Raw genomic sequence first — 21,346 nt, 5'->3', positions numbered from 1 at the left:
TAATATATTTTAATTAATTATAGTGTATTTTAAATTTCTCTAATGCTGAAATGTATTTTCATACCAAAAAATACAGTACGCAAATTATGACTCTAAAGTACAAAAAAAAAAAAAAGTTGCTTCCTCAAGATTTAGTTTAATATCAATATTAAAATATTTATTATTTTTACATAAATATTGCGAATAGTTTAAAAATTCTTGTGACACTGGAAAATGAAATTATAACGATATATCCACAATATTTCCAAATCAAACGTGGTACGAGATTGTTTCGATAGATGGCAGTGTCGTGCATCTACTACCTGGGAACTACTTCATTCTGTGTGTCTGTTGGTTTGGTGTTCTTCCCATGTTTCCAGGGTGTACGAAAGCAGGGTGTTAGCGGTCGTGAGCTCATTATACTCCCATTCTTCGTGAGTTATGCTTGAGCCGGAGGCTGGCATAGTGATCGGTTTGGTCGGCGTGGTTGTGTACGGCAGCATGAACCTTCTTGGTCAGCATGTACCGTCGTGCTAGCAGCGTTCGTCGACACGACGGAGTGCTCTCGGAACTAGCGCACAGGTGGTGAGGTCGACAGCGGACGGGTAAAGAGATAACTCGATCGACGCAAGTTTCATAAAAGGTATGTTAGGTTAGTCTTGTGTTAAGTATTATTTTGGCAGTGGTGACTCCATAGGGAATAAGAAAGAGCTTTCATTTGGTTGAAAGTCAGAAATTGAATTTTTATTGAGAAAAAGAATGTGTCATTGTAAATTAGAACTTTTGGTGTATCACTTTGACGTCTACAATTAACAGATATGCAAATTTATCCGTTACTCTGGTATGTCTTGGATGAATAAATCCATAACTGTTGACATTGCTGCCAGGGCAATGGTCATTTGAGGATTAACTAGCTTTGCCCTCTCTACAGCGAAAAATGAGAAATAAATTTCTTTTTAACCCCCCCATCCTCCCACTTCCTCTCCATTACGCAATCAGTTCGAAAAAAAAGTACTTAATTCAGAGATATAGTTTATAGTCGTGTGATCAAACCATAGCATAATAACAGTAATGTTAGAGTGAGAAAGTGGTTACCATAGAAACGAAATTGGCTTTTTATCGGTGTTTCATGGATTGCTTTTTAGGTAACATAAATGGACTTGTTCATTTATTAATATTTCTTGATAATGACTATTAGTTATTCACTACTAGGCACGACCAATCAAATATGTAGCCAGCCCTCTGAATACTCAATTAGATCAATTGTGCATGATTATGGAAAGTATTATGCAGTAAAAATGTTATTTATATAAATGAGTTCTTTCCTGGTACTGCACGTGCATTTTACTTTTTTTTTATTACAAAAGAGATCCTTTATCCTTAATTGTCCATGCAAGTATTATAGAATACATATTAAGTGGTTATTTTATAGCATCATGTGAACAGGAAAAGGTTAGAGCCTATATTTCAATAATTAGTTTTCTTTTTAGTGAAAAATTTTTACCATTTCATCATCTAAAGTTTGCAGACTCATTTAACTTTAACAAAAACTTGAATGTCAGCGATCTTTGGTGGGCTGAGTCAAATGGTGCTACAACTTCTTTTTATTTTTATTTCTTCTTCTCTCTCTCTTTTCCTCAAATTAACTGACGTGCTTGTTGTTTCAACTTTAAGTTTTTGTCTTCATAGTTGTGTTTTTGGTGCTGTGAAATTATTAGTAAAATTGGAACTATTTAGTGAAAATTAAATGAAATTTCAAGTCTTATTCTTAATGCAGTTTTTAATTATTATACTTCAACATGGCCGCCATCATTCGGGGTCTCCCAGTTTGTCATTAATTGATCGAGTTTCTTTAAAATTTTTCATCCACCTACTTATTGACTTTTTATGGGATGCATCATTTTTTTATAATGAGTAGCGAACTTTCTTCTCAAATAAAAGAGAAATTGATAAAATATAAACACAACAAAAGAAAAATCAAATTTAGGATGAAATTATTATATAAAAAACTTTTAAGACTTGAACTTTCATATAATTTTTACTAAATGGTTCTATCATAAAATTTAAAACCGGCGCAGGGCTTTGACCACCCTGTATATATTTAGTCAATTTTGCATTTACAAAGTTGTAATAGTTGCAGATAAAATGCTTAGAAAAGTAATTTTAACCTTCTTAGCAAATAAAATAATATTATTTTAACTTTTTATCAGTTATTTTCTGCAATTATTTATATAAACACACAGAGAGAGATAAATAATAAACATGGAGTCGCGTGCATGATATCGTCTGCTGCTTGTATCTTTTGATTTTTTTTTTTTTCGTTCGCTGTCTAACAAATTGAAAATATTAAATTTAAAAAAAAATCGAAGAAATATCTTCTCAGCATTAGAAAAATTTCGTCTTCATCTACACATAAAAAAATGTTTTTATCTCATTATGTAGATTCTGGTCTACTAGAATATCGGTACGTGAGGCTATCAGCCATTCTGGCCACGTAGTCTCGTATTCATGTTTGATATTGTGTTGCCTTAGAAATGATTACATCAAATGACCTATAGTGGTGTGTTTGGCGATTCAATAAAGTTACCGTTTAGTTGGAAGCAAATTGCATGTCGTGGAATGATAATATACGAACGCAACTAGTCTCTCTCGGATTGTTCCTAAGAGCAATTCAATGCCAGTTTTCGTATTCCAAATTTAGTATCGTATTCCAAATAACATTTTTATGTACATGAAATTTTATGAAGTTGATAAACGTTAAAAATTGACTTCGCCTAGTAAAAATTAATTTGTTTTTACATAATTTTGTTAACGTATAATAAAATATAAGGAACGGTTCTCAGTTTATATCGTATTTGAGTGCCCTTAGATTTTGAAACGAAACCTGTATACGCCTCCTTTCTGCCAAATTTGTGATGAATTACAGAAATATTAATTTCCTGTAGAATTTTACCGTTAAGGACGAAAAATCCATTTCCGATTTAAAAAAAAAGAAAAGCAAAAAAAACAAGAGAAACAATCTGCATGAAGAATATATAAAACATTATATAAGGGGCATCCATTTAGCTGTTCCCATAAGAAACTTGGAAGGCCATATGCACATAACGATTTCGAGTTCAGACAGGTGTTCATTTTGATTCGGAGTTTTCTGAATGAGATCTACACCGCCTCCTCATTTCGAATCTACCAGAAAAGGTATTTTTCTAGAGGAAAGTGTAAGAATAAACATAGCAGAGGGGAAATTGAAAAACAATGATTCTTCCTTAAAATTCATCGAATTCTCGTTGATAGGGCGGTGCATTACTCTTTGGGTTTGGTGACAGAAATAACGTATGGAGATGCATTATGTGTGAATCTTACTAGAGGCAGGTGTTCTCTTGGTCACAAGGGACTGCATATTGTGAATACGAACAGGATCCTTGAGAGTGACTTTTTTTCCCCCCAACAAATAACAGAATTTTAGAGACACCATTAAATCGAAACGCTCGGGAAAATGAAGTTAAAAAAAATTAGAATTAAAGGTAAAATTCTTTACTTATAAAAAATAAAAAAATCTCTCCACCTCTCAAAAGTGAAAATATTCGAAGTAAAGCCTTGCACTAAAGGTAGTTCTCATTGAAAATAATTTTGGCATTGAAACAGTACATATTGCAGCGAGGAAAATTTAATATCAGCTTAAAGTCGATAAATAGGAAAAAGATTCTGACGCCTTCACTAAGGGCAGAAATTAATTCAACTTCTCAAGAAATTTTCCTTTCATTGTTACCCTTATGAATCCAGAGATCAAAATGAAACGGCCTTGTATATACCGTACTTTTCACAACACTCTGTAAAATCCTAATAAGACTTTCTCTCCCCAGTATTCTCCCCCCAACCAGCCAGCAGCCTACCCTGGAATACACAACGAAGTGTGTACATTCTTACAGAATGCGTCTTTTAAATTTTCCCCCAACTTAAAGGCTTAGTTTACTAAGGTAGTCTAAAAGCTTTCCTTTACAAAGCAGTGTGTATGAAATAAGAACTTTAATTTCTGGACCCTCTCCTTATCTGTTGCCTATATCTTACGTGCATGGAGCGATCGATCGAAGCGTTGATTGAAAACTGGAGACCAGGCGCAGGAAAACCGCCAGATGGAGAGCTGGCTTTGATAATTGTAGCCTTTTTTTTTTCTTTCTTTCTTTTTCTTTTTTTTTTTTTTTTTTTTTTTACCTTCGCTCTCTCTTAGTCTCCCATCAATATCGTCTCTAAGGTTGGCCGCAGAATCGACTGTTCAAACCATTTACATTCCATTCTCGGAGGAAATATTGGGCCCTAGAAGAGGGTTTCGTTTAACGTTGACGCTGTTAACTTGATTTAGTAATTCTATTCAGGTACACCTTGGGCCGATTACCGAAGATAGCGTCGGAGAAGAAAGAAAATTAGTCGGCTGCCTAATTTGTCACCCCCTGCCGCCTGTAGTTCTTATGTTGTTATTTTATTTTTTTTTTCCCTTACGCTTTTTCCCTTTTTTTTTTATTCTTCCTTTTTGCCACTCCCTACTTGATTTGCATAGGAATGAGATGCTTTGTTTATCGAAGGATTTAGGTACGTTCTTCGAACGCTTGTGGCTTGTTTCGGCAAATGAACTTTAACGGGTGTATTTAACGGGGACTGTAAGGGGGATTCTGGCACGTGACAAAGTGATTCAGAAGGTATTCCAATTAGCTGGATTTGTAACTCAATAGAATGTGATAGTTTGAAAAGGTCTCTTGGAGAACTGCATCATTAAAACGGAGTTTTAAGGACATTGGCTGTCCTCAAAATTCGGTCGAATCATAGACTGTAATCCTAATTAAGAACTTTACTTTTATTTTTTATTTATAAGTTTTTCTAGTTAAAAAAAAATAATAATCTGCAAAATTTCGAAGCGAAACATTTTGTGAAGATAGTTTTATTTATTTTCATGATGATCCCAAATACAAAAGGGTATTGAAACCCTATAATACTATTAGGAGCACTTTACCAGTTCCTCTAGAATCATTGGGAGCTTCTGCTCAAAAATCTTAAATTATTTATATTAATTTAAGATTAATTATTTATATTAATTATTTATATTTAAAAAAAAATAGAACCTAAGTAGATCTAAATGAATTCTGAAGTCCAGCGATGGTATCTATAAAACTAAGGCCAAACATGAATAAAATAACAAAATTAGGAAGCGCAAGAGTGAAAAAAAGACAATGTCGGATTGCCATGTAAGATTGCCTTCCTTGATGGGGGCAGATGAATGAGTAGAAACTAGATTTGAAACAAGTAACGTAAATTACTTATTTCAAATAGTGAATTAGGATAAAGGGAAAATATAGTAATAAAACCTGAAACTATTAAAAAGAAACAAAAGCAAAAAAAACAATCTGACTGAAAATTAAAACGACTCCAAGGTTTTCATAAGTAGTCTTTCCAATAGAGCCTTGAGTTAAATCCACGTAGAAGATCATAGGATTTGAAAAGATGCGAAATTCTTTATATAGTTCTAATTATATTCGTTATATCAACATCTTATATGTAAAACTGTTTTTAGTTTTCCACTTAGAACAGGGAATTGTAAGGGTCTTTTTAGCACGTGACAAAGTGATTCAGAAGGTATTACAATTAGCTGGATTTGTAACTCAATACAATGCGATTTTATTTTATTATTATTATCATAATACCCATATAAAAGAAAGGCTTATTAGAAAAATTATAAAATTTTTCTTTAGTGATCACTAGTCGAACTTTTTTCAATGGTCTTCGCAAGCGTTTAATTGAAACCAAACGTAATAATAATTGAAGAATATCTGGTTATGTCGCTGCCATGATCGATACCATAATCCTTGCCTCAATGGAATAAATTGGCACATTGAGGCAACTTGAAGTACTTTTGCTTGAATATGAAAACAAATATTAAACTTTTTTTTTGCATTAATCTGCCGAAAGATAACACTAAACTTTAAAAGAGATTCCTTGCTCCATTAACTTGAAATTGGTTTTAAACCAGGATTTTTTTAGCAGTTCTAATCCCTGGTTGAGCAGAGTGTAAGCTGCTGCGTTATCAAAACATATTTATTCCTTGAATCAAACATCATCTTGTCGGTTGTGTACACCTTTGCAATCGGTGTGTCCAAGTCAATACGGACCTTTCACTGTCGCGTTCGTGGTAGGGATGAATGTTGGGGGAAGGTACCTAGCTGACTATGACTGTAAAAAACAGCTGCTCGGGGTGATCGACAGCAAACCCCCTTGCGTCGAGAGGTCGCGACCGATGGGTTTTCCTCAGGTGGTAACTAATGGCAACCATTATCCGAAGCATTTTATGGAAGCGCTTATGAACTGCTCTGATGGATCGTCGTCAGCGGATGAGCAACCCACGTAGTTCGCTTCTTTTTTTTTTTTTCTTTCTTTTTATATTTAGCCTTAGACCTAATCCTCTTTCTTATCGCAGTGCTCGTATGAGGGCGCTACAATCAAGAAGACAACCGGTTAATTGTCATGGTAAGATCACCTTCGCAGTCGATGTTTGCTCTTTTCATCACCGCACAACATCAATCACCAGCGTTCATTAAGACTTCTATTATCCTCTTCATTACCTAATGGAACTGTCTGTATTTGCTGACCTACGGTCGCAGTGGCCTGGATGGATTCTCATATCCGGGGGTCTTAGAGTAGCCATGTTGATGTCAGTGACATATTGCTGTTTGGACAGCATGCATGAACCAATAATAGATATCAGTTACTGTTCCAGTAGAAAAGACCTGAAATATCACAAGAGAATATACACTCCCGTCTAAAAGTTTGGATCACATTTCATTTTTCTTAATTTTCAAAGTTTTTATTAAAGTAGGACTAACTGGTTTACCAATTTTTATTAAATTATTTTTTACTATGTATAAAAATCAAAAATCTTAAGTATAAGAAATTTCTAGAATATTCGAGAATATTCCAGAAAGGTACAGAAGACTCTACTCCTGAATATGGCAGAGCATTGTAGAAGGTTCCTGAACGTTGTTGATGATTCTAGAAATTGGGAGTATTGTTTCAATATTATAGAAGACTGTGGACGATTCTAGAGTGGTTTGCAATAATATAAATTAAGGAGTAAGAGCTGTTAACTTATGAAATCGAACACCCTTCATTCAGAAAGAGTGTTTGTGGAAGTTTTGTGTAGTTCGTGATAAACATGGCAAAAAATAAGGAAGTGAGTGTTGAAAAAATGAAGTGCTCTTATAACTCTGTATAAAGAAAGTTATTCCATGAGAAGTATTATTGGAAATAAATTAGTTGTTACATTTAAAGGAGTACACACTATCATTCGACAAAATACATTTAGAGGAGATTAGCAATTTAAACGACAAACCATGTTTAGGATAACCGCGCGTAACAAAGGAAGCATAAGATAAGACCATAACATCGATTTCTAAATACAATCCACGACTTACTGCACCTGAAATTTGAGCAGAGTTCAATGAGAACACAAATTCCCAGGTCTACATCCACTGTAAAACTTCTTCGCCTTAAACAAGCAGGACTTCATGGTCTGAAAAATCGAAATAAACCTTTGGCTTGGGCTAAGAGCCCTTAGAGCATTGGACAATTGGACAGTTGAAGAGTGGAAAAACGTACTGTGTGATGAATGGAAATCTGAACTAGAGTTTGTGAGACGACCAACTGAAGAAAAAAAAAAAAAAAAAAAATGGTGCCATCATGATCTGGGATTGCTTCTATTTTTCAGGAGTGGGTGGCATCTCAGAACTGAAGAAATTTTGTAATGTAATGAACCATAAAATTTGGTATAGTGGTGTACCACAGAATAACGATGGAATGAGAGACAGCAAGAAACTTTGTAATGGTATAAGGGGCATTTATAGGGGTTGTATAAGAATTACCAAAAAGGATCACATTACAGAAGTCGATACAAGATGCTCGAAAATATGATCATGACATCAGTATGGCGTATGATCTCTTCCAACGGCTAAACAGGCCTGACAGCGGTGAACCATGCTCGATATAAGGGTGTCTATAAGATTCTGTGACCACAAATCGCATTTTTCCACCAGCGTAGACCTTAGCTTACCAAGTGATCGAGGAGTTGGCTGTCGGCGTTTCTGTGGACTGTGTGTGTGTGTGTGTGTTCACACCTCACCCATACCAGAAATAGAAGAGGAATAAATAGAAGAGGAATTAAAAGAGGAAAGACGACAGTTAGGAAAGTATGTAGTCTGTTATGTCTGGCGGTTCCTGACCGCTAGTTGAACTCGGCCATGATATTTTCTGGTGTTACAAAACTGTAAAAAGGCCAGATGGTAGTACTAATGTACCAGATGTAGTCTGCGGAGTGTGTGTGTGTAAGGTTATGTTGCAAGTGTTTTATCTGGCCAGTTAGCTATCAGTACCTTTGCCTCTGTAGCCGAGTGGTCAGTAGCGGGAGTGCAGTAACACACGCTCTTTGAGTAGACCGGGGTTCAAGCCCCTGACTGCTAAATACGGTCGAACTGCCAACCCGCACTGGACCAGCGTGGCAGATTATGGTCCATTTCCCTCAGCATGAATTGTTGTAGAGACTTCCATCCTGCAGTGGGTTGATAATGGCTGCAGTTTACTTTTTTTTTTTTACCTTTGTGTAGCACCACTCTTTTGAATTGTGAATCTAACTTTGGGATTAAAAATACTGATGATTTGTGCGTTGCGGGGTGGACAAGAGAGACATTAATGACCAGAACCAGGCTACATTGGTTCAAAAGGATTGGTTCAATTGGTTCAAACCGCAAATATTTCTCAGAAATGAGAAGTAAAGATTATGGCATCGAAATGTAAGGTTTTGTATTTGGGAAACAAAAGCTGTAAAATAATTCTGTTTATACTTCATGGCGACCACAGGATCAGAGAAGTTCACAAGATAGAGAGAATACAAGAAACTGCACCGTATTTAGCAGTTATTGGCTGAATCCCGGTCACTCAAAGCACGTATGCTTATGCGCCTCACCGACCACTTGGTTACGGTGGCCTGTAGGAGAGTAATTTGTAGACTAGGAGTGGGATCAATTAAGGGTGGTTTAAAAAGACACTTAGGGATTAGGATATAGTCAAATATGAAGTTTACCATGCAGTGTAAACATGCTAGGAAGGCGTTATATCATTCAAACAGTAATTTATTGTTTTCGAGCAGGGAGAATTATGCTATCATTCCTCTGTATAAGAGTGGCAAGACCTCACTTTGAATATTGTATTCAAGTTTGGAGGTTGCACTAAAAAAAGGGGGGGCATTGAGCTTGTAAAGAGGGTTCAAAGAGGGGCATCCAGATTCGTACCAGCCATATAGTTGTCTTTATGAGGAACGACTTAAATGATGCGAATTACGAAGTTTGCCAACTCGACCTCTTTTGTGGGGGAAATCTGAGTTGTATAATGCCTTGAAGGGGATGAGCAATAAGTTATCCCATTCGCTTTAGGTCTGGGATTCAGTTCAAGGCGGAATTGGAAGGTTGCTTTTGGCGATAGGAAAAGCATGAGTGATTTGTATTTTTATTTATTTTTTTATTTTTTTGAAGATGTAGAAAGGTCTACTTCGTTGAATCATTTGGCCATATTAATACTAGATTGTTTTAAACACTGTATTTGAGCTAAAGTAGTAATAATTCCCTCAGAATTCATGCCTTGAAATAGTGACTTACTATAAGTGGAATTTTTTTTTTTATCGTATTAGGGCCACCAGAGAACTAAATAATCTGTCCATATGTATTATATCCGAAAATTTGGTCGTGTCTTCTGATCGATTTGCCTGCTTTGCTGGAAAAAACCCCGAGTTTTCGGGAGGGGGCTGACTTTGCTATCCACGCCAGAAACTGACTAACCCGGCCACAGAGTGAAAAAAAAAAAAGCCCATAAAAGTTCCTCGCATCATTAGCGGGATTCGAATCCTAGACTTTTCTACCCGGTAGGGAAGGAAGACAGGACTTATAATCACTGCGCTACGCCTGCGAATACTGTACGTACAATGTTGAGCTGAAATTTGGAGCAACGAAAGAAGAAAACAAGTTCTCTTCAGATACAAAATTCTGTGCCCACTGCAATTTATTTCTGAAAAATATTGATCCAATTAATTTTTGGATCGCTTACATTCAACCGTGATTCTTCCTATAATTTAAGAACACTAAAGCTCTGTTTTTTTCTCATCCCAGAACTTTAAAAGTAAGTATGGAGTAAAATGCCCTAATTATTTTCTATTTTATAAATATAATATTATCAACAATCGACAGAATGGAATTTAAAAGTTCACTGTTGAAATCCCATTAACTCCAAACCACTCTTTTAAACTGGTGCCATGAACATGTGACTTGGATGGAGCCCTGACAAATGGGGTACAGTTCTGTTCTCTGAGTCCCGGTTTAGTCTACAAGCTGATTTTAGATTTCATCTGGAGACAATGGGGAATGTAGTACCATCCCTCCAACGTAAGAGGAAGGGAAACGTACGGTGGAGGCGGTGTTCTCGTGTGAGTCGGAATAATGATCAATGGCCGCACCCCCTCCCCCTTTCATGTTTTTGATAGGGGTACCGTAACTGCGCAGAGGCACCAAGAACAGATCCTCTAAACCTATGTGCGACTTTTTTTAGGGGTGCTGTTGGCCCAGATTTTCAAAAATTTTGCATTGTCATGGACGACAATTCCAAGTTATAGAGGAATATCTTGAAACTGAAGATACCAGCACGATCACAGACTTAAATCCGATCAATCCAGTGTGGGACGCCCTTGGGCCTCTTCGGTCACTTGGTGAGCTGATGGAAGAATGGGATTTGTTGCCACCGAATCTTATAGATACCCTCATATCGAGAATGGTCCGCTCCTGTCTGGCCTGTTTAGCCATTGGAGGGGATCATAGGCCGTACCGACGTCATGTGACGATGTTTTCGAGTATCTTGTATCGACTTCTGTGTGACCTTTTCGGTAATTCTTATGCAACCCCTATAAATATCCCTTATACTTGTCCGAAGTTTCTCTCAGTCTCCTTATTTCGTCGTATTCTATGGTATTGTATACCGTCATACCAAATTTTGTCCCACCTCATCGCAAGTAACACGAGCTACACCACGTTTTCTATATGTTCTCTTAATTTTGTCAAGCATTATATTAATCCTGTTGGAATTTTATTGTAGTTAAAAACCTCATACATATAATAATATGAAAAAAATACATCCAATACTCTGAAGGTTGGATTAGATTATCAGTCAGTAGTTTGCCAGCCGTCCCGATTTACAAATGCAAATTCCGCGTTCTGTTTTATGTTAAACAGGGCAACGAAAATCCCGTTTTCAACTCTTGCTTTCAACCACTATCCAATTCTGTAAAAAAAAGAAAATTGAATAGACAGTAGTCCGGAAGTGCATTATAAAACTGAATTATAAAAAGTCCCTTTTCTTATAGTAATTGTTTTTGCTTGAATACTGTATTTGTTAATTTTGTTTATTGATAATAATACATATCGAAAATAAAAATATATATTTGTAAAATAAAGCAAAATTATTGATGTTTTTCTTTGACGAGAGGAGGGGATTGATAGGTTTGCCTGGATTCACACACAATCAAACACATTAATAGTAGTAGTGGCAAATGATGCAAGAAAGCAAGCTTATAAAGCACCAGCCAAAAAAAAAAAAAAAAATCCTTCCCACATCACCTGTACACTTCCTCCAATAATTTGTCTAGTTCATCCTTGAATTTATTCAAACTACCCACATCCATGACAGATAAAAGTTTCTTTCAACAATCGACCACTTGCTGAAGGCAAACTTCCGCACATTTATTCTACAGCCATCCGTCTTCAAGTTGAATTTATGCTCCATCTTGTATGTAATCTGAACAAGAGGAAGAATCCATTCAAGGCCTTAAATACTTCAATCAGGTATCCTCGCAGGTGCCCAGTTTCTAGAAGCTGCATTTTCAAAACTGAAACCTTTCTGTGGTAAGACCACTCTTTCGTTCCCTTCATCAATCTCGTTGCTCTTCTCTGAATCTGTTCCAGAAGATCTGCGCCCTTCCTAAAATTAGGTCTTCGAACTTATATGCAGTACTCAAGATTGCGTCCTCCATCTGATAAATCAATATGATTTAACCAGCTTTTACACAGTTAGGACTGAGCTGGCCCAGAATGATAGCGTGAAAAAATGCCGAGGCTCCAGAGAATTCTTAGCCTCCTCTTGAGCCTTGAAGAGTAAACTCCCAGATCACTACAAAAAATTAATTTTTCTAGAGAAAGGGCCATTTCTTTACAGTTATACCCGTACACAATTGTTGTGTGTTTGTCGTAGGATTTAGGGACATCATTAATTTACGCCATATTGTGTGTATTAGTAGTGGCGTAATTAGTTGTGTGGTCGATATGGCTGCTTCCTGGACGAAAAACCCGAGTTTCCTGCAGAAGAAAACCATGCTACCTTCGCTTGAGACCCACTAACTCAGCCACGTTGTGAAAAAGCCCCCCAAAAATTCCTAAAATTGTTGACGGGATTCGAACTCATGTCTTTTCCACCGCTGTGAAGAGAACGGTGATTATACCAAATATGCTGCTCAAGAGAGCCATGTACACAGTCCATCTCCCATACACAGTGTCCAATGAAATATTCACTTCTGCTTTGACCAATAATCCCTTCAGTCTGTCAATATTAGGATGGCTCTTATGTCATGCCGTGATCTATAACTGTGACCGTAAATTGTAATCCCCAAAGGTATCTCAGAAGATGGTAGCGTAGTATGCTGTGCTACCACGGATTCGACTCAACTTCAACGATGGCGTTTGTGATCTCTTTTTCATTTTTTTTTTTTGTATTTTTTTGATAACATATAATTTAAGTTATAATATTTGAAGTTACTCGCTTAATTCAATGAGTTTTTGGAAGCTTTAAATTTCTTTAAACCTTCGTATCTGCGAAACATTGGTGGTCGATATGAAGTTTCACTGCAGCACTATTTTTACATGGCTTTAATTAACGTTAAGATACAGTAAAGTGCTTAATTAGAGAGTAACGTAAAACACCAGTACAACAGTTCGAACGACAAAAAAAAAAAAAAGGCCAAAAGAAAGAAGAAAAAAGGGAAAGAAAAAGCGGTTAAAGCAAACAAAATGACTGATTGAAATTTAGTCTACTCCAACGTAATGAAACAACTGCACCATGACCTAATAAGTGGAAAATGCTTACTATATAAATTGAAACATTTTTTTTTTACAAAAAAAGTGATTGAAAGAAGAACTAAATTTATTTATTTCATTTCTAGATTATGCATGACCTAAATTATCTCGAAATCGGTGAATACATTGCAGAATTCTGGAAGGAATGTTACGCCCACAAGGAAATGATGGTCAAAGCGTATGCGTACGTCACACGAGTATTGTGTGAAGTTTAACATTGGAAAATGCAAGGCTAACAGGCTACCAGGAAAGCTCATGGGGTTTTGTCAATGTTGTACAGGAACTTTGCTGGCATGAAGTAACACCATCCCGAGTGCTTATAACCTTAGTTTTCAAAATCCGGAAGGAAAGCGTATTTTATGACAATGCACGACAAAAGATATACGTCCTAGCTAATCGGGAATATACGCAGATTGATCACTTAATTCGTGGAATGGACGTACCTTAATTTTAACCATCGTTGCTGAGATCTGCCGGTGCTCTCTTCATTTCGAACTAATCTCCTTCGAAGTGTATATACTTGTTCCATCGATGAACCCACTTGTAGAAGCATTCCCGGAGGCCATTTCTGGATAAGTCTTCGACAGTGGTCGATATGTTCCTTTGCCACTTAAATTGCAGCTTTCTTCAAACACTTGTCTCCTTAAATATCTGGCATTTCTTTCACAGTCTCTGTAGCACTCATACCCTGTCGAAAACAATACCGAATAACAAAAAGTTTCTTCAATTTTTCCATTATTCAGCTCCAAAAAGTTCACACTTATAGCACCTAACTTACGACCACTTGCAGCTGTGTCAGCGTATTCTTGGACATACTCTTCTGACATCTATCAGCAGTATGTAGAAACTTGAATGTTGTACGGTGGTGCTGCTATTACGCGAATTAAATGATCAACCTGTGTATATAACTAACTTCGTGTGATAGTTAAAATTTTCTATTCCGAAATGAACGGCCTATGTTTTTTAATTGGTATAAGCTGTTCACAAACCAAAAGCTGGAAGCCACTAGGTGTAAAACTGATTCTATTAATTTATAAGCACCCTAAATCGCTGTCGAATATAATTTGGAATTAACAGTATATCGATGGTGTTTTTATAGCTACTTCTAAGTGATTATATTGTAGAATCCATAACTCTAATAGACTGTTAGAAATTGTTTTTTCCTCTGTTCATCGGAAGAGATATAAGATCCAAGTGGACAGCTGTACTTTTTATCTGGAAGTCTATTTCGATGGTAAATTCCTAAAGAAATCGTGTAAATATTCCCACATTTACTCCCATTAGGTCATCAATGGTATGTCAGTTATTTCGATATAGTAAGTATGGTACAATATAAGTTCAGCTTAATTAAGGATATTTATCACCTACTTTCCCAAAATAAGTTTTTCTCAAGAACCTTCCTGTGGTTTTGTCCATATTACGGAAGCAGCGATTTTGGAGTCATTGATCTTCAAATTGCATATATATATTTTTATTTTTCAACCTACGAGTAACTGTCATTGACCGTACTAATATAAGGTGTTCACAAACCTCCTTTACGTCCTAAAACGTTATTGTGTGAATAGGGTGCTTGATATACAATAGAAACCACACCCAGATGATAGAGGATGCCTTCAAGTTTTTATAGAGCTGTTCAGTGTGAGCACGTTTTGGTTACTCTGCATATGTCCGACTGATAATCGAATTCCTCCCTATCAATCCCTAACATGTCCCTATCAACGCTGCTAACTGCTTTGCAAACGCGTTATTTAAATTCTATAATCGTTCCTGCATAAGTGGACTGCACCTGGTCTTTGATGAATCTCGAGAGAGTGAAATCCAAAAGAGTCAAATAAGGGGATCATGGTGGCCACAGAGATGATCCACAACTCACTTCCCAGGAAACACTGTGCGCAAGTATGAACCAACTACCTTCTGGTAATTAGTATTAGTAGCGGCAAATGATGCAAGAAAGCAAGTGTATCAGCCAAAAAAAAAAAAAAAAAAAAAAATCCGTTTCATCTATCCATTCCCACCAATAGTTTGTCTAGTTCTGCTTTGAATTATTCAGACTGTCCACTTCCACAACAACGGATGGAAGCTTCTTCCACCCGTTGGCTGAAGGAAAACTTCCGCATATCTATTCTGCAATCATCCTTCTTCAGTTTGAATTTATACCCCCTGATGTACATAGTCTGAGTAAGAGGAAGAATCCCATCAGTATTGAGTTTGCTCAAGCCGTTCAAAGTTTAAACACCTCAGTCAGATCGCCTCGCATGTGCCAAGTCTCCAGACGTTGCAGTTTGCAGAACTGAAGCCTTTCTTGGTAAGAGTAACCCTTTGTTTCTCTCGCAAGTCTCATTCTCTTCTCTGTACTCGTTCCAGCATCTCTATATCCTTCCTAAAATGAGGCGTCCAGACCTGTATGCAGTACTCAAGATGTGGCCTGACCATTGCCTTGTACAATGGAATAATCACCTCCTTATCCCTCATAGCAAAATTCCTGTATATCATTGACAAAACCCCATGAACTTCTCTGGCTGCACAATCACTCCCAGGTCCTTTCTTTAACAGTCTGACTGTATTCCATCTTGTTAGAAAATCAAGTTGCTATCATTGTCATACTGTAGATGGGTCATAATTAAATTCTATTACATGTCCAGATACCAAACTACGAACTGCGCCTTCTCTGGGTTGATAAATTCGGCAGTGATTACAGTTTTGTGATCATGCCGCCATCTGCTGCAGCGTGCACGTTTTCCGGTTGATGAATAAAAACTTGAAGTATCCTCTCTCACCTGGATATTCTGAAGTTCCTTGTGTGCAGGTTCAGAGTTCCGGAAGTTACGTCCGACGTCCATTACTGATAACCAATTTCAAAAAAGTACTTTTGTAAGGTGGCCACGTGATTTATTGGTTATCTAAATCGAGATGATTATTAAAAATAACTTAAAGACCAAAACATTTCCAACAGAAGCAGGCAAATCGCGTTAGATTTTTAAATTGAATGTATAATGATATTTATCGTTTGTGCTTAACATTCCAGCATTGAAAGAAAGATTTAAAAAAGAAATCTTAGAAATCTGTAATTCCCTATAAGGTATCTTTACTCGCTCCTCTGACTTTCCAGTGAATAAAATCTATTGCTACAATCTTATGGCAACCGTGTTGGGATTCATTAAAGAGAATCTATTGGGAATTTTTCAAAAACATTTTAACACACAGTGGAATTATCCAACACATTTAATCGAAATTGCAATTTTACTACAAGGATGAAGACTACATAGATACACTCCACCATGATGAACCTATTCATTTCGTGTTTCTCCTACTAGATGGACTACTGTTAAATCGCGGAGGAAAACAAAATAGAACCATTAATTTACTGGAGGTCGATCAACGTATTTGTACATTGTTTTGCGTCATTCTGTAGTTCGTAGGGACGAGGCAATGAATTTTATTTATTTATTTTTTTTTTTTTAGAGCCTAGGAGCTTTTCTAGGAGAAAGTAGTATTGCAGTAATACTTTGGGAGAATTTAATTTAAATTTGCTAAAGCCTACAAGAATGCTGAAGTAAACATTTTCCCAGTTGATCCTATCAGTAACGAGTTCACTTTCAGGGACACGCGCTGCCTCCTGCGAGCTTGTGATATTTTGCACGCGCTCTCCTATGCGTGCCAAGAGAGTGAAATTGACGTAATTTATAGACGCAGACGAACTTCAAAATAAAGTCTCACTTGATTGCCGCTGAAATGATTTTGGCTAGTGTGACATTAATTAAACGCCCAACGCTAGCCCAACTTTAAAAAAAAAGTAAAAGGTTGCATTTTTGTGGGCTGTATATTAACGAAGAGTGGTAAATATGGTGGTATTAAGTTATCGTAACACATAACCATTTATAAACTCGTTTTCGACGGGACATTGTGTTTAAAAAGAAGAAAAAATTGCCGTGAAAATGGAAATTAACGTTAATTTAGTTAAAATTTATGGCCATATGAATCAAAGATTTGTTTCATGTAGCCATAAGATGTAGCTTTATTCCATTAGAAATCTTTAGATAAACACCTTTAAAAATTTTCTGTTGACTAAAGGCCCAGTTAACTATGGACTTCTTAAGTAAAGGCTGTTTTTTTGTTGTTGTTGTTGAACTGAAAAGACGAATCGCTTAATAGTCCACTTAATGCCAACTGCATTGCAAGATGGTTCGCGATTGTTGAATCCAGATGCTGTTGTTGAGTGGAGTGGACCATTCTGCTCGTTGTCAAGACATTATTTAATGGCTGTTGTTTGGAAGGTATGAAATCCTCAAGACACGACGTTCCCATTATGATAAGGGTTGTATTAATATTTCTGGTTTCTGGTCCACGTACTCCGATTTCTGTTTTCAGCTGATCTTATTAAATGAGGAACGCTAATTCTAAATAAGGGACTTTAACGAATAAAAATGAGTAACAGGTTTATAGCAAGGTTTTTAGTAAATTTTTAGAATTTCTGCCGAGGCAACTAAAGCGATGAGGGAGGAGGGGATTTTTTGGGATGAAATCCCAGTATTCCAAGAGAGAAAATCGCACACAACTCGTCCAAGACCATCTAATTGCCTGTGATATATCTCTTTAAATAAAATGTATTCGAACTGGTCCCATTTTACAGCTGTCTTATTTAGTAGTCACATGGGATCTATCCACGGTCAGCTTAAATGCGTATGTTACTATACTCTGGCTTGACCACTTGGCTATGTAATTTCGGATAATAAAAATGTATTTTTATGCTTCCATACGGTTCCCACGAATCAAAGGAATTTACCTTTTCACTTTTCTTAAATGGGTTCAGAGTTCACCATGCATTTCTCGTGGAGGTATATGGACATGGTCATTTATAGGAAAAACAAAAGCGCATTAATTTGGACAGTTGTTAACTGGATTTATTTTACATTATTTATAATATGTAAGTGCATGGATATTTTTACTTTTAAGTGAGTTTACCAATTACGCTGTTGGTTTTGTAGTGGAAAATTAATTGGGAAACTTATATACATAGAATAGAATCTTTAATTTCTTGTAAAATAATGCACGATTTTTCTCTTAACGGTATAGTAATGCTTGGGTTAACCCTTGTTTCAGATTTTTTAATTATGGGAGAATGAGTTGTATATTATCCTTGTAACTACTTTTACGATAATGATCTCAGTCCACTATAACAGATGATATAATTAAATGAGGATTGTATTAAATTATATTAATATAATCCTCATTAATTGTTCGTCGTAACCACTCTCAAACAGAAAACTAGAATCATTTGATTGCTTCCAACACTTTTAGAACAGAGTTAATTCACTTATTTTAGTAGAGTTAGTAGAAACGTGTTTGTTTTTTTCCCTACATCTGGGGTTCCTAGACATTTTCATGGTGTAAACATCTATATCTTTATATCTACTATGATACGTTTGATATGGAAGTGATGTTTTGTTTTTTCTCATTTTCCGTAAAATGAAAATATTAACGAATTGACAGAATAAATTCCAGAATATGGAAGTCCAATTCATCTTGAATTCAAAGAGTGAAAAAATAAATGCAGTTTACTAGTAGAAACGAAATAAAAAGCTAGAACTCCAGAAATTCTAAATATACCTCCCCAAACATCGAAACAACGAAATTATTTCCAGTCGGTGTTACTGATACGCATGGGACAGATGTCCAACTTGCGCATGCTCGCTATTACTAACTGTTGCAAGAGACCTTCCGAAATTTTCCATTAGTTTTTCATTAGCCCGGTTCAGAGATGCTATCTTCCCTAAAGAGGAATGCGCAGGTTTATTTATAACTGCCCTACTCCGGCGTCTTCATCTTTTAGCGTATAGTTAGTGTACCACGAAGCGAATTGGACTGGATAGTCCACGTGTGCACCTGACATTGATAGATCAGCTGGTAAGTCTAGCACACGTAACACTATTACCGAGAGATTTGTGGTTCCTTAGAAATTACTTATAAGATCGCGTTTCGGCTATTATTGTAAGCCTTCAGTTACTTTAACATATGACAGCCAATTTCCTCCCCTTCCCCCCCCATCGGTCAGTGCGCCGTTGAAAGTGCCATCTGGTGGAAGAGCTCGATATTTATGTTCTTAATAACATTTCGATGGATAACTGTACTTCTTGTAAGTAATAGCTGGAAATATAGCGATGTCCTTGTCAAATATAGACAAAGTTATAATACTCCAAAAGCGCAGTAAATAATCTTACAGTATTTTTCTTTGTTTTACTTTGGGAGCTATCGAGATCTCAATTTGTTATGATGGGTAAGCCAGCTACAAGATGTTTAAGTGCTGATCTAAACCTATGAACGTTTTATGCGCGTTGGTTGTAATCTTAATGTAACACGGCAGTGGATGTTTCTGTGGCGGTGATATCTTTTAAGAGATGTTCTCCCAGCAGTGGATGATTTGGCTTACTGTGTGCAGTGTCATTAATACTCATTATTAGGTTGACATTCTGATAAGGCTGTAGGACACCGTGCGCTTAAAACGTTGTGGGAGGTCGCCGTTATTCTTGGTACGTCAGCATCACAATAATAGCCTTCTCAGCAGTAAGGCTAACCGGTATCAGTAATGCATTTAGAGATTGACACGGTTTTCGCCTTGTTTTTTTGGTAGATATCAACAGAGAAAGCGAATTGAGGATTATCGTAATTGTCAGATATTGCAAAAGGGGGATTTAGATCGGTTGTATTAAGGGCCGGGAGATAAGATGCAGGTTTAGTATCGGCAAATATACGATGACTTTTTGAGGGGGAAGAGGGGAAAGATGGAAGAAGATTACGCCCTCTTACTATCTACCCTATCTTTGTTGCATCAGAATGTCCAACCAATCATATTTCCGGAGTGATTGAACGATCTTCCCTATCAGTGGGACGTTTACCATCAAAATCCCGGCGCTTTATTTACGGAGTTTATAAACACTCATTACCTCTGTCCAAATGATCTTGTCGTTAGAAGAACACAATACCAAATGAGCTTTTTATATATGTGCATATCAATCCTTCTATCACCCGATAATCACTACAGATGCTTCTAATGGCCTTGTTTAATTATCTACATTTGATTACTTTCAGAATTCCAACCCCCGCCCCACCCCACCCTCAAACGGCTAATGAACCTACATCATCTGATAACAAAACATCAAATATTCTATTTTTGGCACATAAGGATCATTGTATCCATAAGCGACCCAAAAAAGAGTTCAACCGGTTCTAGTGAATGTATTTAAAATTGGATATTGCTGCTTGTTAAAACGAAAGACTATAGTACTGTATATCCAACAGACTCTACAGGTTTCTTTTTAGCATTATATAGACGACTGTTGAAATTATTTTTATACCCAATTATGTTAAAATTACTGATACTAACAACCGATGGTTTGTAGGTACATTTGAAAGCCAGCTTAACTTGCACTGTGGTACCAGAGTCGTTCATACAGAGATTCTCTTAGGCACTTGGGACCCAGAGAAGACTTGGGAGCACTAAACCGAGACAGGATTTTCAATAAACTTCAGCCTTATAGCCATCGACCAGACGGGTTACTTTTACATAAAGTGTAGTTGTCCACTCAATTTCCCAGTGTTCCAGCGGGATCTATTCTCCCCAGGGTAAATTTTGTTACTGTGACATAAATGTAAGCGAAGCTGCTCTTCGCTTTCGTCCAAACAGCTGCGTTTCTGTAGAACTCTGAAATGGGGGGTCTGACATTAGCAATAGAGAGAAAGAGCTAGTTTATCAGATTGTGGCCCCCCTTAACGAAAATTTAATTGAGTAGAATTTCGGTTATCCGAAATTTCAGTTATCCGTAATTTTTTTTCGAATTTTTTTTTTGCATTTATTACCCCCCCTGTCAATATTTATTACCCCCCCCCCTGTCAATATAGCTGCTACATGATAATAATAAAATCACGATCCGCCTATAAAGCATTATGAATGAAGCCAAGTCACCAGAGCAAAGTTTCTGGCATCACCCTCCCACACCCCATGCACGGTGCTAAGTACTATAGGTTTTGATACCTTTCGTGATCGGTGTTTCATAAAAAAAAACAAAAATGAATAAAGTGCTGAAAATATAAAAAAAATATGTAATAGCCAATTTATTGACATTTTATTTATTTTTTTTTTCACCGAAATTTCTATGTATCACATCAGTGTG

The 21,346-nt window shown here is 36.6% G+C and overlaps 1 long non-coding RNA gene across 1 annotated transcript in view; it reads left to right on the top strand.

Moving 5' to 3' along the window:
* The first annotated feature begins 362 nt into the window (after nt 1–362).
* LOC150086476 (uncharacterized) overlaps nt 363–21,346 on the top strand; it is a 130,245-nt gene continuing 109,261 nt past the window's right edge. Inside the window, exon 1 of the long non-coding RNA XR_016546853.1 lies at nt 363–622. This is a non-coding gene — a long non-coding RNA (uncharacterized LOC150086476). The remainder of the gene's footprint in view (nt 623–21,346) is intronic.

The sequence above is a fragment of the Mastigoproctus giganteus genome, chromosome 4, assembly GCF_048544385.1.
Source record: "Mastigoproctus giganteus isolate SK-2022 chromosome 4, ASM4854438v1, whole genome shotgun sequence".
NCBI lineage: Eukaryota > Metazoa > Arthropoda > Arachnida > Uropygi > Thelyphonidae > Mastigoproctus > Mastigoproctus giganteus.
The sequence above is the reverse complement of the archived record's forward strand: the minus strand, read 5'-3'. Positions and strand labels throughout refer to the sequence as shown.